Source organism: Chiloscyllium punctatum, chromosome 40 (assembly GCF_047496795.1).
Source record: "Chiloscyllium punctatum isolate Juve2018m chromosome 40, sChiPun1.3, whole genome shotgun sequence".
NCBI classification, from domain to species: Eukaryota; Metazoa; Chordata; class Chondrichthyes; order Orectolobiformes; family Hemiscylliidae; genus Chiloscyllium; species Chiloscyllium punctatum.
In genome coordinates, this window is record NC_092778.1 from 62,794,602 (window position 1) to 62,810,586 (window position 15,985).

Consider the following 15,985-nt stretch of genomic DNA (forward strand, 5'->3'; position numbering starts at 1 on the left):
TGTATTTTCAAATAAAACAAGAGGAAGATCAGGTAAATAATAATGTTCCATCTTATAAATCTTCCAATAAAATCTTTATATGGAGCAGCTGTGTAAATTGAAAACACACAAATAGGTAATATTCATAATTCTTTAATACAAGCATGCTGCAAAGAAAAAACAACTTGCTATCCACTTATTGTCACTTCCATACTGCTTTTCAAAGGCATGAAGAATTAGAGGCAACAACCTTTGCTTACAGCTGTGCTCTGACAGTCCCTAATTAAAAGAGAAGGGGAAGGAGACGCTTACATCTTGCTAGCATACCCTTCTTTATTGGGCAATCAAATTTTGGTTACTCTTCCAATTTTAAGGGACTGCACATACACTCATGCTGAATCTAAAGTTCTGCTTTGTGCTTATTGAAAAGTTAAATCCAATAAAAATTTCACTGTTAAGACATGACTAATTTCCATTTTATTCAAATAGCTGTTGTTTACCTTTCTTATAAAGAACTTGGTAATATTTTTATGAATCAAATATCCATTGTACACCTTAGTGTTATAAGTCTCGAGAGATTTAGGATCACATGGAGCTCTTAAAAGAAACAAACAGCAAAATTTGTTGGCACAATCTATTTTGGTTTCTCTTGTACAGTATCTTGCTTTTATTGGCAGAATCTCTCAGGAACCAGTCGATAAATTTAAACCCAAGAAAATGTGATTTAATTCAAATGAGTCAGCATTTCCAGAGATAATAGATTATTTTTATCCCAATGATTTCCTGCAATTGCCCCCTTCTCATGAACATTTTGTCTCCAGTTTCTGCTACAATTCCTCAATTTTCTGTAATCCTCCCATGCCTATCTCTAGAGTCCACTCTTTATGCCAGTACAGTGAATACTGGTAAATCATTCTGTTTTGTAGAAGGAAAAATATCAACAGCTATTGGACAGCAACCATGGTCACTTTCATTTGGGACAATGAAGCCAAATTTGCTGTAACAATTAGTATCAGTAGCTCACATGGTACAGCAAAAACAATATGGCTGGACTTCATCGTCATTTTATGTGATTACTCTACTGAAACATTAAATCATGTTGAATCAAAGAACTAATTATCTTCAAGGTGTAGCTACCAACTGACTACAGCAAAGTATCCACACCAGTATTTCATAACATTTCTTTCCTACAACCCAATACCACCTCCCACCCCAAGAAAAATAAAAATTAGACATCTATGAATGGCTTCTGATATAAATCTACAGCTCAGTCTGTAATGTTTATTAAAATCTGCAGAGGTCAATTTGATTAATTAGTAGTAGATGTGGTCATCCAGAGTTGGAGAATAGAATGAAATATAATTATCAAGAACAACCAGTCTCTCTTAATCACCTTTGTTAAATTCTTTGCAGCAATGAAAAGCAGAGGAGAGTAATGTGGTGGAAGTGGTAAAACATGGTATTTCAAACCTATACCAACTTGGAATACAACAGATTAATGTAAAGACCATGGTGTCTGCATTCAGGAGAAATCATAATAGATTGAAAGATGGCTTCAAAGCAGAAACTGGGACGTAAGTTAATGGAAGCTCCTTAAGTTGGCAAAAAAGGTAAATTATACTTAGCTGGAATCACCATATATGCAAACTGAATGCTCTTTGAAATTGGAGTTTATGGTATTTAAATAATATGGAAGACTGCACCAAAATATAGAAAGATTTTTTAAAAGAATATTGATTAATAGAATGTTAACATAGTCATGGGCAGCATTTAGAATAAATCCATAATGCTGTTAGGAAGGATGTACCAGGAGTTTGACTCAGTGACAGTGAAGAATCAGAGGTAATACAGTTCCACGTCAGGAATGTGTGCAAATTGGAGTGGAACTTGGAATGTTAATGTTCCCATACATCTGCCATCTTTGTCCTTCGAGATGGCAGTGATCATGAGTTTGGAATGTGCTGTTGAAAGACGCTTGGCAATTTGTTCTTGTGCATCCTGTATGAGGCACACCTGCTTATCAGTGATGGAGGAAGTGAATGAAGGAGAAGATTGTATTTTGCTAATTCAGTGGGCTGTTTTGTCCTGGATCGTTTCAAGTTTTGGAATGCTGTTGGAGCTGCATTCATCCAGGCAAGTGGGGAGTATTCCATTACCTTGCTGACTTGTACTATGTAGAAAATGAACAGGATTTGGAGAGTCAGGAGGTGAATTACTTGACACAGAATTCCCAGCCTATGACCCATAATCATAGCCAGAGTAAGTATCAGAATTATTAAAGTATGTCATGCCAATTATGCTTCTAGTTAATGATGACCAACAGAATGGTGATGATAGGGGATTTAATGATAGCAATGCTGTTGAATGTTATGGGGTGATGGTTAGATCCTCTCGTTGGAAATGATCATTACCTGGCACTTGAAGAACACAAATATTGCTTGCCACTTATCTATTAGTTCAAAGCAAATACTACTGCTTTTGCTTCATGAAGGCAATGATTGCTTCATTATTTGAGGAGCCTTACTGACCAAAGGAACTCTTGTAACAATGTTCTGGGGCTGAGATGAATGGTCTAGGGTGTAGGTTTGCTCGCTGAGCTGTAGGTTTGATACCCAGACATTTCATTACCTGGCTAGGTAATATCATCAGTGGCGACCTCCAAGTGATGCGAAGCTGTTGTTGTCTCCTGCTTTCTATTTATATGTTTGCCCTGGATGGGGTTCCTGGGGTTTGTGGTGATGTCATTTCCTGTTCGGTTTCTGAGGGATTGACAGATGGTATCTAGATCTGTGTGTTTGTTTATGGCGTTGTGATTGGAGTGCCAGGCCTCTAGAAATTCTCTGTTAGGTATGACCCCAATTGCTGATAAGCTTTACACTTTTCATTCCAATTGTTGTCAAATTTACTGGGACCCTTGTTGTCACGTTCAATGTTGGGGCAGTCATTATTACTTAATATTTTGTCTATGTATGAACCAAAGTTGTAATAAGGTTGAGGGAATGTAGCTCTGACACAAAGCGAAGCAAGCATTAATGGGCAAATTACTGCTGATTCAGTATTACTGGAGAGCATTATCAGTGTCACCCTCCACCACATTGGATGCATAAGAATACTACCACACATATGCTCCCTTCCAAACTATTTCTTCCCCCCCCCCCCCCCACCACCCAAGCCTTTGGGACCCCACTTCAAGGCCCATCAGTGAGTGTGGTGTGGGAGCAGTGGTAGTGGGGGGTGGGAAGATAATATTCATTAAAGAAGTCAGAGGGTGAGAACCAAACCCAAAATTTCAGTTGCAACTCCAATTGGGTCCCCACTCTAGGAATCTCTCTGTACACCATCCTGACTTGGAACTATATCATAATTCCTTCAATGTCACTTTGTCAAAATCTTAAAACTATCTTCAATACTGTGGGTGTAACTATACCAAATGGACTATAATGGTTCAAAAAGGCTACCGTTTTTGAGGGGACAATTGGGAATAGACAAGTACTATCCTTGTCAGACATGTCCACATTCATGTCTTTTTTCTCAAAGGTATAAAAGACTTGCAGCATCATTGAATACCGAGACTGTAGCATGCACACAGTGATCATAACTATCTTAGTGCCATCTCAGAAAATGGTTTATCCTAAATTATGGCTTATGTTCTTGCACATATCTTGGAGATGGAAGGTGAAGTGAGACTACCACATCCACCAGAAATGAGCATACACAACATCAACCAAGTAGCCAGAATAACAGCTTTGGCTTCCTTTCATTAGAATTGTCTGGAATAGGATTTGACTCCTTGACCTTCCAGCTCTCTGATATAATTGTTATCGTTAAGCTAAAGGCTAATCTGCACTTACTGACATTTTTTACATGATCAGGCTGTCCAAAGTCCTTCACTACAAAGTGCTTTCAAACTCTGGACACTGCTGCAATACATAGGAATGCAACAGAGATAACTAACTAGAAAATAAATTTTAGTGTGTTATCTGAAACAGAAGCATTATCCAATACAAATTCCCTGCTTCTTCAAGTAGCTGAATGCGATCTTTTATGTTCACCTAAGATGACAGATGGAATCGCCATTTAATGTCAAATCTGAAAGACAGCACATCTGACAGTATAGCCTTCCTTAATTTGGCATCAGCTCAAAAAATGGAGTCAAGTTTGGAGAGAGGCTTAACAGAGGTAAGAGTCACACTCCTGAGCCAAGACAGACAGAAGGAACTGTTCCTAAATTGGACATAATTAACTTCTCAGAAACCTGGCTTATATGCATAAAGCAGTTTCTGAAATTAAAGGAGTGGAGTAAGACAAAAAGCAAGCAGTGTACCTCTTTTTTTTAAAACAGAAATGTCCACATTCATGATTTTTTTTCTCAAAAGTATTACTGGACTTGCAGCATCAATAAGACAGACAGACTGTAGCATGCACAGTGATCATAACCATCTTAGAGCCATGTCAGAAAATGGTTCACCCTAAATTGTGGCAAGAGTGTGAGGGGGCTACTGAACAACAGAGAGGTTGAAGTATATTTAGTGATATAGTTTAGTGCAGTTAGTCCCAACTTGATTATCTACATCTAATCTAAATGCGATTGGAGAAGATTTTTAGCTCAGGTTGTGGATCAGGTTGTAAGTTTGCTTGCTGAGTGGCTAGATTTGTTCTCAGACGTTTCATCACCGTGCTAGGTAACATCAGTGAGTCTCCAATGAAGCACTGGTGTTCTGTCCCGCTTGCTATTTTTTGTCTTGGTCTGTTGTGGTGGGTGATATCACTTCTGGTTCTTTCTCGGAGTGGTTGGTAAATGGAGTCCAAATCTATATGCTTATTAATGGAGTTCCGGTTTGAAGGCCAGGGCTCTAGGAATTCCCTTGCGTGTCTTTGTTTAGCCTGTCCCAGGATGGATGTATTGCCCCAGTCGAACTGGTGTCCCTCTTCGGTGGTGTTTATGGATCCTAGTGACAGTTGGTCATGTTTTTGGTAGCTAGCTGGTGCTCATTTATCCTGGTGCTAGTTTCCAGATTGTTTGTTTCGGACCTTGCAGGGTATTTTGTGTATGATGTTTGTTTTACTGGTTGTTGGTACAGGGCCCTTTAAATTCATCAGGAGCTATTTCAGTGTGGTGATAGGTTTGTGGATTACCATGATGCCTAGGGGCCAGAGTTGTCTGATCATCATCTCCAAGATGTCTTTAATGTATGGCAGGTGGCTAGAGTCTCTGGGCGTCTGGAGTCTTCTTGTTTAGGTCTGTTGTGCAGGAATCCATACACACACAGATGAAGAGGGACACCAGTTTGACTGGGATACATCCATCCTGATACAGGGTAAACAAAGACACACACGGGAATTGCTAGAGACCTGGCATTCAAACCAGAACTCCATTAACACACATATTGATTTGGACCCCATATACCAACCTCGCAGAAAAAGAACTAGAAGCGATATCACCCACCACAACAGATCAAGACTGATTACACTGAAAGACTGAAGCGACTGGGCTTGTATACCCTTGAGTTTAGAAGACTGAGAGGGGATCTGATTGAAACGTATAGGATTATGAAAGGACTGGACACTCTGGCAGGAGGGAACATATTTCCGTTGATGGGGGAATGCCGAACCAGAGGACACAACTTAAAAATACGGGGTAGACCATTTAGGACAGAGATGAGGAGAAACTACTTCACCCAGAGAGTGGTCGCTGTGTGGAATGCTCTGCCCCAGAGGGCAGTGGAGGCCCAGTCTCTGGATTCATTTAAGAAAGAATTGGATAGAGCTCTTAAAGATAGTGGAGTCAAGGGGTATGGAGAGAAGGCTGGAACAGGATACTGATTAGGAATGATCAGCCATGATCATATTGAATGGCGGTGCAGGCTCGAAGGGCAGAATGGCCTACTCCTGCATCTATTGTCTATTGTCTAAGACAGATAAATAGCAAACTGGACAGAACACCAGCACATCATTGGAGGCCCACTAATGTTGCCTAGCATGGTGATGAAATGTCTGACAACAAAATCTACTAGCTCAATGAGCAAACTTATAACCTGACCTAATCTAAATCTCCAGAACATCGGGATCAACAAGATGGAGAACTAGAGGTGCAATAAAACAGCAGGGAATAGTGAGCCAAAGGAGAATTCAATATTAAACTCTTTTTAATTTGAACAGGGGAGCAAGGGCAATTGTTAGTACATTCAAGGTTGTTCCTTTACTCATCATGCTGCAGAAATTATATATAAGTTTCATAAAAACAATTCAAAGCATAAAAGTGCATCAATAAAGAATCAAGTTGGAATGAGGAAGTATTTGTCGCGAGAGTTACTATAGCTCTGCAGTTGGAAATAACCAATTGCTGCAATTCTTATCTTTTACACCAGATTTCTGAATTGAAGTCTTACTTTGTAAATACACATTTAAACCCAAGAGTGACTACTCTTTATGTCAAAATTAATTAATTACTAAATTAGTAGCAATATTTTCTATAATTAGATTTTGGCTCAGTTCCCATGGATAAAGTACCTTGCTGTTCTTTTGTCACTATACTGCTCCTTCCAGATGTTTATGCCAAGTTTGCTTTTTCATTGTTTAAAAAGAGGAATTGTCCTAAGTTTATTGACCCGGATGATCCTTAACTACATACCAGGACAATGAATAGCTTTACATGATGTGGTCAACTTATAGAGATGGATTAACAAACTGTATACTTTTGAGACACATCATCAAGGATGGGCAAACAACTAGAATTTTGCAGAGCATGAACATTTTGCTAAGTCTGCACAATAGAGAAAGCCCATTATTTGTTCAGACCTTTTCTTCGAGAAACTCCAATAGAAGCCTCCAAAGGCTGGAATGGAGCCAGAAATTCATACTGCTCTCAAGAACACACTGCTTCCAGAATTCATTGCTACAACTAAACAGTCATTGGGGAGGGAACAGAGAGCGGTGAGAGTGTGCACACATATACATGGTGTTTTATTGCCTTTCAATAAAGTTATTTACCTTTTTCTTCTTTCGATATATTTGATCACATCATCACTAACTGTTTTATGATATATTCATTCATTTGACAAATTACTGGGTATCACTCATTCTTATTATTAGAATGTAACTCCAAACTCCAAATGAAACTCAAGACATTCATGCTACTGTACTTACATTTGGAGTCAACGAACAAAGGATGTGATAAATGTGGATTCAAATCAGTGCATGGAAAGTTCCTGAGGGAGGAGGATACTAGAAACAGAGATGGACAAGTAGTGCCCTGGCCTGGGGTTTGCTTTATTGCCCTTACTGAACCTAAGAAGAATTTCTTTCTTGGGTTTCATGTCAGAGAAAGTGATGGATTTATAGTCCATTAAATAATATTTTAAGATATAGAGCTCGATGAACCAGATAGCCTTTTTTTTAAAATTGCATATGGGATGCTGACCCTAGCTAAATCAGCATTTATTGCCCATCTCTAATGAATGCTGGAGTGCACATGGAGGCTTGGAAATGGTGATGTTCCCAGGCAGCTGCTCCCTTAGTTGTTCTGGGTTTTGAAGGGTGTGCATTTGGAGAATGCTGTCACAGGAGTTTTGGTGACTTAGTGCAGTGCATCTAAGTAGTTCACACTACTGTCACTTTATTGGTAGTGAAGAGAGTGAATGCTGAAGGTGATGGGTGAAGTGCCAGTCAACTGCTTTGGCCTGAATGATGTCAAAATTCCTCTGTTTTGGGCTGTACTTATTCAGGCTTGTGGAGAGCATTCGATCATGGCTGGTCCAATTCAGTTTTTGGTCAATAGAAATCTCCAAGATATTATTGAGAGTTTCAGCAGTAGCAATACTTTAAACATCACAGAACTTTGGTAAGGTTAGTTCAGTTAGTAGTTATCAGCTGACTTGAACAGCTAGGCTTACCTGGAATTTTAGTACAGTACTGAAGTGCTGCATTGTTGGGATATGCTGGTACTTGGATAAATATCTATTTGCCTGTTCAAATGGGCATAAAAGATCCTATGGCAGTAGTTGAAGGGTAAGGAATTCTCCTTGAGTCCTGGTCAACAGTCCCTCAAGCAAACTCAGCAAATAAAATAAAATAATGGAGATCCAGACTGTGTGGAGTTTGCATGCTCTCCCTGTGTCTGTGTGGGTTTCCTCTGGGTGCTCCAGTTTTCTCCCACAGTCCAAAGACGTACAAGTCAGGTGAATTGGCCATGCTGAATTGCCCGTAGGTGTTAGGCGCATTAGTCAGAGGGAAATGGGTCTGGGTGGGTTACTCTTCGGAGGGTCGGTGTGTACTGATTGGGCAGAAGGGCTTGTTTCCACACTGTAGGGAATCTAATCTAATAATAGAGTTCACAATGTTCAGCACTGTTAGATCATAAAAATGTTCAAATGTTCAGTTGAAGGGGAGAGAAGCCAGAATTTGATTCACTGTAAACTGCAGGATAATTTGCTCTGCCCTCTGCCTCACCAAAACAGAAACAAACCTCTCACTGTGGTCATGTGCATTTTGAAATTACTGGACATATGCTGTTAATTAATTTAGGGTTGGTAACTCATGTCTTGAAGATTTGATTAATGACTTGACTTGCGCTTATCTGGTACATCAGGAGCATAAGTGGTGCAGAAAGGGAACAATGGAACCCCTCAGTCTCATGCACACAAGCCTAAAAACCTCTCTGCGTTACTTATGTCCCTTCCTTTGAATCACTCATCACAATTTATATCTTTGATCCTTAAGTGGTCGGCATCAAATTTAGCTTTCTAAGTCAGTGAAATGCCTCAGGACATTTTATGTTTAGAGGGAGTATTTAAGTACAATTGTTTGATTTATAGTAAATTGCGCATCATGTTTTGCAGCATTGAGTTTCTTTCTCCTCTTTACCCACTTCAGCTTTCAAACCTTTCTATCTTAACTGGAACACAATGGACCATTGGAATGACATCCATGAGATTCTACATGCCTTTGACAAGCTGCATCACTATAAATTTGTATTGACAACACTGGCAATGCAAACACTTTCAGATGAAAATTGGGGTTTAGGAAAAAAAAAGCAATATCCAATTCATACCACTCACTTATTGAGATGTCGTTCCTACAAGTTCTGGGTCATTGTGTACAGTGCAGCTGCCACATTGGATTGCAGAGACAAAAAATATGCCATTATTTGAAAAGCACTTTGGACTGTCCAAAGACCAATAAGATAAATCCAAGTTTTATTCATGTTCCTGATAAAATAGCTCTCTAAACAATTGCAAAATTCAAAGTGTAAAATAGACACACTGATAAAATATCAGCCCAAAAAAAGTACATTACAAATGCTTTATTACTTCAAGTAGCAAACCATTACAGCTAAGTAGCTGTCAGTGGCTGCTCAGCAATGGCTAAGCCTATGACTCCAGGTACTTCCCTTTCCTTTCTTTCATTCAAATAATTAGCTGGTGTTTAAAATCTGCTGCCAAAAAGTTTTAAACAGTAAAATTTTAATTCAAAAGCAGCAAAAAAAAAATTCAGTGCTAGATTTTCCCACTGACAAATTAGGTTTCATCTTCATTTCCTTCGAGAACTTAGTATCGTAGGAATCATTTAAAAACAAAAATAAGTATTTCATAAATTTGATTTGTTGTCATGAAATCTCAATTTGTTCTCAGTAACTTCTGAAAATCACAAAGTGAACATTAGGAAAAGATCACATGGCCCTTTTTCCTCAATCTTATTTCCCTCTTTCTGAATTTGCCTTTAACTTGACAAAACAAATCAGCAACAGTAAGAAGGAAATCTGATCTTAAAATAATTTGTGCACATAGAATTTTTATTATTCAAAGACTTGAAGGTACAATAAATCTTGCAACATCCCAATTCATTAGTAATTCCCCAGTATTTAGAAATGCAGGAAATATAACAACCCTAATGACAACAAATAGAAATACTTTTCCATCAGAAATTGATGACACTTCCCCAAATGATGATGATGATGATGATGATGACCTTCAGCACTTTAATCATACAGTTGTAATTGATCACAGCACAGATGTTTATCCTGAACTTGACCCTCAATGCAGCAGTGCAAAACGTCAGTGGAGCCCAAACGCCAATACAGTGAAGGAAGAGGACATGTGAAATTATTTATACGTTAGCTTATTTAAATTATCTTTCTAAAACAGTCAATTTGGAGGCCTTTCACTCTGTGTGGTGTTTAGAGCAATAGATTTCCAAATGGAATCTATGAGGTCATCTCAATCTTTACTCAGTATACAGTATTAAGCATTTTGCACAGTGGCATCTGAAGAATTTAATTTAGCTTTTTTATGTAGGCTTGCTGACTGGCATATAGTTACTAAATTTTCTACATGGTGTAATCAAATTGAAAAATGCAGAGTTCGGGAAGAGGTTCCCCAGAACTAAGTCAAAAGGCATCAAGAGGTACTCACCAAAGTTTGGAAACAACTGAAACAGCCTTTAATGGCTAAGTATTACAGTTCCTCTGTTCAGTATGAACTGGATATTTTGAAATACTATGACATACTATTACAGCTCCAATATTAATAGTAATATTCAAACAATGCAAAGTACTTCCTCTTGCACTGCCACAACTGAATCAATTAAAAAATCTAATTAAAGTTTCCTGCTCATCTGAACTTCCATTTCAAAACCAGCACAAAATGTTCATTTCTTTTTACTCAAATGCAGTTCTTGCCAGGACTTCCTCTCATTCTTGCATATATATTTTTGTCACATTGACTAGTATTTCTCATTTCCTATTTGTATGTATAAATTTTTGTTAACAGAAGATTCAATAGTACTTGATAACCAACATGGAATTTGGATTATGCAAGTGATAAATAATTAGAAATGTTTGTAGATAATAGTGGGAGATTTCTGGTGTTTTAGTGGGATCCTAAACTTCCAAAATGATCTTCAGAGCTGGGAACTTGTACCTCAGCTGAAAACAATGCTCAAAATTAATTTCATGATTGGTTAAAGATACTACAGACATGCTGAGAAGCTAAGTTTGAAAGCGGAATTTAAAAAACATCCAACTTGAAACAAAGGTCACAAAATTCCCTAAAGTTTTCCCTAAAAAATGGATCAAACCACACAGACAAGTGCAAATTCAATGAAAGGAAGAAAAAGACTAAGATATGGTGAGTTCACTTTCTAGCATATGTATATTGTCATGATGCAAATTACATAATTTAAAATGTGCACTGATGAAACTTTACAGACTTTCCAGAAGGAATTTTGTGAAGTTTCTGTTAAAATTATTTTGAAAGTCCATTTGGAAAATGTGGTTTTCTTCTACAGCAATCAGAGGGCCAGACTTTATTATTTTTAGATTGTAAGATACACTTATCCTTTTGTATGAACTTTACCAAACACTTGACGACTATTAGCAATAATCCAAATTTTGAATATGTTTTGCTCAAAATGATGAATCTGAAGTCAAGCAGCTCACTAGTACCTTGAGAACACCTAGGGATGGGCAATAAATGCTGTCCCAACCATTGTTGCCTACAGAACAGTGAATACAACTGGACTTCATTCTAAAACTTAAAATGAGTCCAGACTCAATGGTAGATGAAGGATACCATGAAAGTTGTCTCCAACCTTTCAGTTCAACATGTGTTTGTAACAGGCATAAGCATATAGAGATTAGGTTGCAACATAGTGCAATGTAAACAGATATTGAAACAAATACCTACACAGCATTTTGATTTTTTTCATTTTAAATTACTTAGCATCTATCTGACAAATGTTTCCCAGAATTCTGCAATGGCAGATGAAGTCGGAACATTTTGCAATTCCAAACCAAGATGAGATGTGCTAGTCACTTACACAAAGCTACTTGGAACTTTGGAAGGTGAGAGCTCAGATTTGTTTTTACTTTTTTTTAAAATTCAGGAGGTGACATTGGAGCAACTGGATGATTTTAGTTTGCATTGCTCAAACAACCACTTGAGTTCAAAGACACCAAAATGTAGAAATCAGAGTTTTCATTTTTGCAGCCCAATTTGCTGGGTTAGCAAGATTTTCACTTTTGTATTATCTATCCAGAAACCTCAAGTTTAAGGTATTATTCAGTTCTTCAAAATAATGGATGTCACAGTATTTAATGTTCATTTTCTGCTTGCCTTTCTACTGGAATTCCTATAAAGTAGACTTTATTCATCTGAATGGCCTGACCAAAGAACTTGTATTCTTCAGCATCATTCTTTAGTTGATTCTGAAAGAGCCAGCATTGATTCCCCTGTAGTCTCAACATCCATCTGGTAAATTATGAACTAATTTTAAGCAGACAACATTGGTATACCAAGTTCCATGGACCTCAGTTGCTATTTTAATAAGGTTTTGCTGATGTGCTAAAGTACAAAATGGAATAAAAGTTTCAACTAATTTAAGTGAAGAAAATTTTGAAATAGCTTTTATATACACAGAAAAATATACAGTCACAGCAACAACCTGTATCCATATAGCATCTTTAACCTATAAATCAAAATGCCCTTTGCATATAAACAGGGACTGATAATTCATACTCCACTATAAAATGGTTACAGCACAGAATGCAGCTATTCAGCCCACTGTGTCTGTGCAAGCCCTCAGAGTAATTCACTGAATGCTGCTCCCACACCATTTCCCCATATCCCTAAATATTTAACCTTTTCAAATGACTCTTTCCTCAAATCTCTTACCTGGAACTGACTCCACCACAATCAGGCTGTGCAACCCAGATTCTAACCACTCACTAAACTGGACTTATCAATTTGTCTTGGACCTGCTCACTGATTAATAAGTCCTCTGGGGTAGAGAATTTCAAAGATTCACTCTTAGAGAAAAGAAATTCCTCATCTTAGTCTTTTTAAGACACCCTGCCCCTAATCCTGAGATTGTCCCCATATTCTAGAATCACCAAACAGGGCAAAAACAGCCTATCTTGTCATGCCTGCAACAATTTATTAAATTTTCAATTAGATCACCCTTTATTCTTTTAAAGCCCTAGAGAATACAAATACAGCTACCACAGATTCTTCCCAATAAGACAATCTCATCATTCCAGCAATTAATCTGGTGGCTGTCACACTCTCTCAATTGCAATTATATGCTTCCTTAGATTAAAAAGCCCAAAACATTTACTCCAGGGAGGTCTCACTAAGATTCTATAAAACTGCATTAAGACACCTTTACCTCAGAACTCAAATCCCCTTGAAATCAATGTCATACTTTATGTAATTTTTTGTTACACCTACATGCCTGTTTTTAAAATGACTCATGGATAAGGACACGCAGATCCTATTGAATACCCACTTTTCCCAACCTCTTAATAAATACCCTTTTTTTCAACCAAAGGTGAATAACATCACGCTTATTTACAATATAATCCACCTGTTCTGTCTAGCCCATTCAATTAATCTGTCCACATCCTGTTGAAGGTTCCTTGCAACCTCTGTACAACTTGTGTTTCCAACTGTGTCAGTGAATGTGAAAATATTGTTAGTCGCCACATTCAAATTATGTATGTATGCGTATATACATAAAGTGAATAGTTGTAGACCTGTAACTTAATCTTGCTGTACTACTCTAGCAGCAACCCACCATACTGACAATAATCAGTTTATTCCAACTTTGCTTTCTTTTAACTAATTTTCAGTCCATACTGTATATTTCCCCCAAGCCCATACAAGCTAATTTTATTTACTGACCTCCTGCTTAGGACCCATCCTGCCACCTTCAATGATTTGTGTGTAAATATGTTCAGGTACAAAACACTTTTGAGTAGTAAAATGGACAAACCATCATTAGACAAGTGAGTTTCAAACACTCATGTTATTCTGTTGCCCAAAACAATTAGTTATTCAAATAAGACATTAGTTTGCTGAGTGAATTGACCAAACAGGAATACTATTTGATTCTGAAATTTTCCCAACTTTAGCAATTACTCCTGGTAATATTTAGTTTATTATGCATTTAAAATGCACAAATTAACTTCATTGAATAATAAACGTTTCATAAATATTTGAATATACACTATTCCAGATTTCAGGCATTATATAATTTCTTCAACAGAATGGCAAGAGATTGCAGGAACCTAGTACCAACCTTTCAGTCATGGAATCACTACAGGACAAAGTCAATCAGCCTATTAAATTCATATTGGCTTAAGAGCAATCTTGTTTGTTCCAATGCCAAACACTATCCCCACAATTCTCCAAGTTAATTTCCCTCCAGTAGCATTCCAATTATATTTTGAAACCATTGATTGTCCCTGCTTCTACCATTCTTATGAGTGTCAAGATTTGTTCTGTATTCAGCTGTTATTCATTTTGCTATTGAACTGATTCCACAAGTACTAAAAGGCTTTTGAAAATCCAAAAATATTATGTCAGTAATGCCCAAAACCTGTTCTCTGCTGCTTTTTCAATTAATTCCCAAAAAGGCTGGTTAAACTCTGAATCTTTTTAAACCTCTGCTTTTATTTTGTAAATCTGTGATAGCCTTTCCCACAACTCCACATTTGAAGCCCTCCAATCAGGGTTCTACTATTGCCAAATATTGAAACTCAAATTCACACATGACCTATGCGGCTCTGATGAACTATTAATAAGTATTCCTCCACATCCTCCTTAATTTGTCTGTAGTCTTGGCTATGATCAACAACACAACTCTACCCTCTGAGGCTGAATTTTGACCACCATAGCATCCTAATTAGTTCCAAAATGAACTCCTACACTGTCTGTAGCACCAAGACCATCTACTTGGACATCTAACATCAGCCTGCATCACCTTAACAGTTGATTTAATGCGTTCATGGGGCGTGGCCAAGGCTGACATTTATTGCCAATCTATACTGGCCTGGAGAATGGGATGGCAAGTTTCCTTCCTGAATTTTTACAGTCCTTGAGGTGCTGGGACATTTACCGTGATGTTTCAGACTTTGACACAGGAACAATGTAGTAACGGCAAAACAGTTCCAAATAAGGGTTGGAGAACTTGAAGGTGCTGGTGCTTCCAATGCATATACTGCCCACATCTTTCAGGACGAGTGGAGATCATGGGTTTGGAAGGTGTTACTGAGAAAGCTTTGGTGAGTTGTTCTGGCACAACTTTGTAGATGACACTCATTGTCACAATTGTGCATTAGTGGTTAAAGTAATGAATGCTTGAGGTCATGAGGCGCCAGTCAAAAGGGATCCTTTGCCATACATGGTGTCAAGTTGGAGTGTCTGATTGAGTGCAGCTCCAGCAACAAGTTGACAGCACTACATCACACTTCTGACTTATGCCTTGCAGATTGTGGACAGGCTTTAGGGAAATAGGTGGCACATTATTCACCACATAATTCCCAGCCCCTAACATCATCTTGCACCACTGTATTTAAAGGCTTGCCCAGTTCAGTTTCTGATCAATGTTGGAATTGGAAGGTTTCAACAATGGCAATACCATTGAATGTCAAAATGAATGTTAGATTCCCTTGTTAGAGATGGTCACTGGCTAGCAATTAAGTGGGGTAAAAACAATGACTGCAGATGCTGGAAACCAGATTCTGGATTAGTGTGGTGCTGGAAAAGCACAGCAGTTCAGGCAGCATCCGAGGAGCAGGAAAATCGACGTTTTGAGCAAAAGCCCTTCATCGGGCAATTAAGTGGCACAAATGTGACTTGCTATTTATCAGCTTAAGCCCGATGTTACCAGGTCTTGTTGCACATGAACCCTGATTGCTTCAGAATCCAAGTCATGCAGATAATGTTGAACATTGCACAGTGAACATCACCTGATAATAGTTAACGCTGGGCTTAGGACATTGCTATGAGGAATCCCTGCAATGACATGCTTGAGCTGTGATGATGGACCTTCAACAACTATATTATTTTTGTTTGTGCTAGGTACAACTCCAAACTGCTTGAAAGTACACCCCTCTCACTAGCACTGTCACAACAGCACCGCCCATTGATTCGAATTTTGCTAGGGTTCACTGAGGCAATACTGTGTCAAATGCTACCTTGATGTCAAGGTCCGTCGCCTTACCCTACTC

General features: G+C 38.1%; 1 protein-coding gene across 8 annotated transcripts in view; it reads right to left on the minus strand.

The window, feature by feature from the left end:
* The window catches only part of mrtfba (myocardin related transcription factor Ba), a 230,841-nt gene that overhangs the window by 179,756 nt on the left and 35,100 nt on the right, over nt 1-15,985 (minus strand). The window lies entirely within an intron of this gene.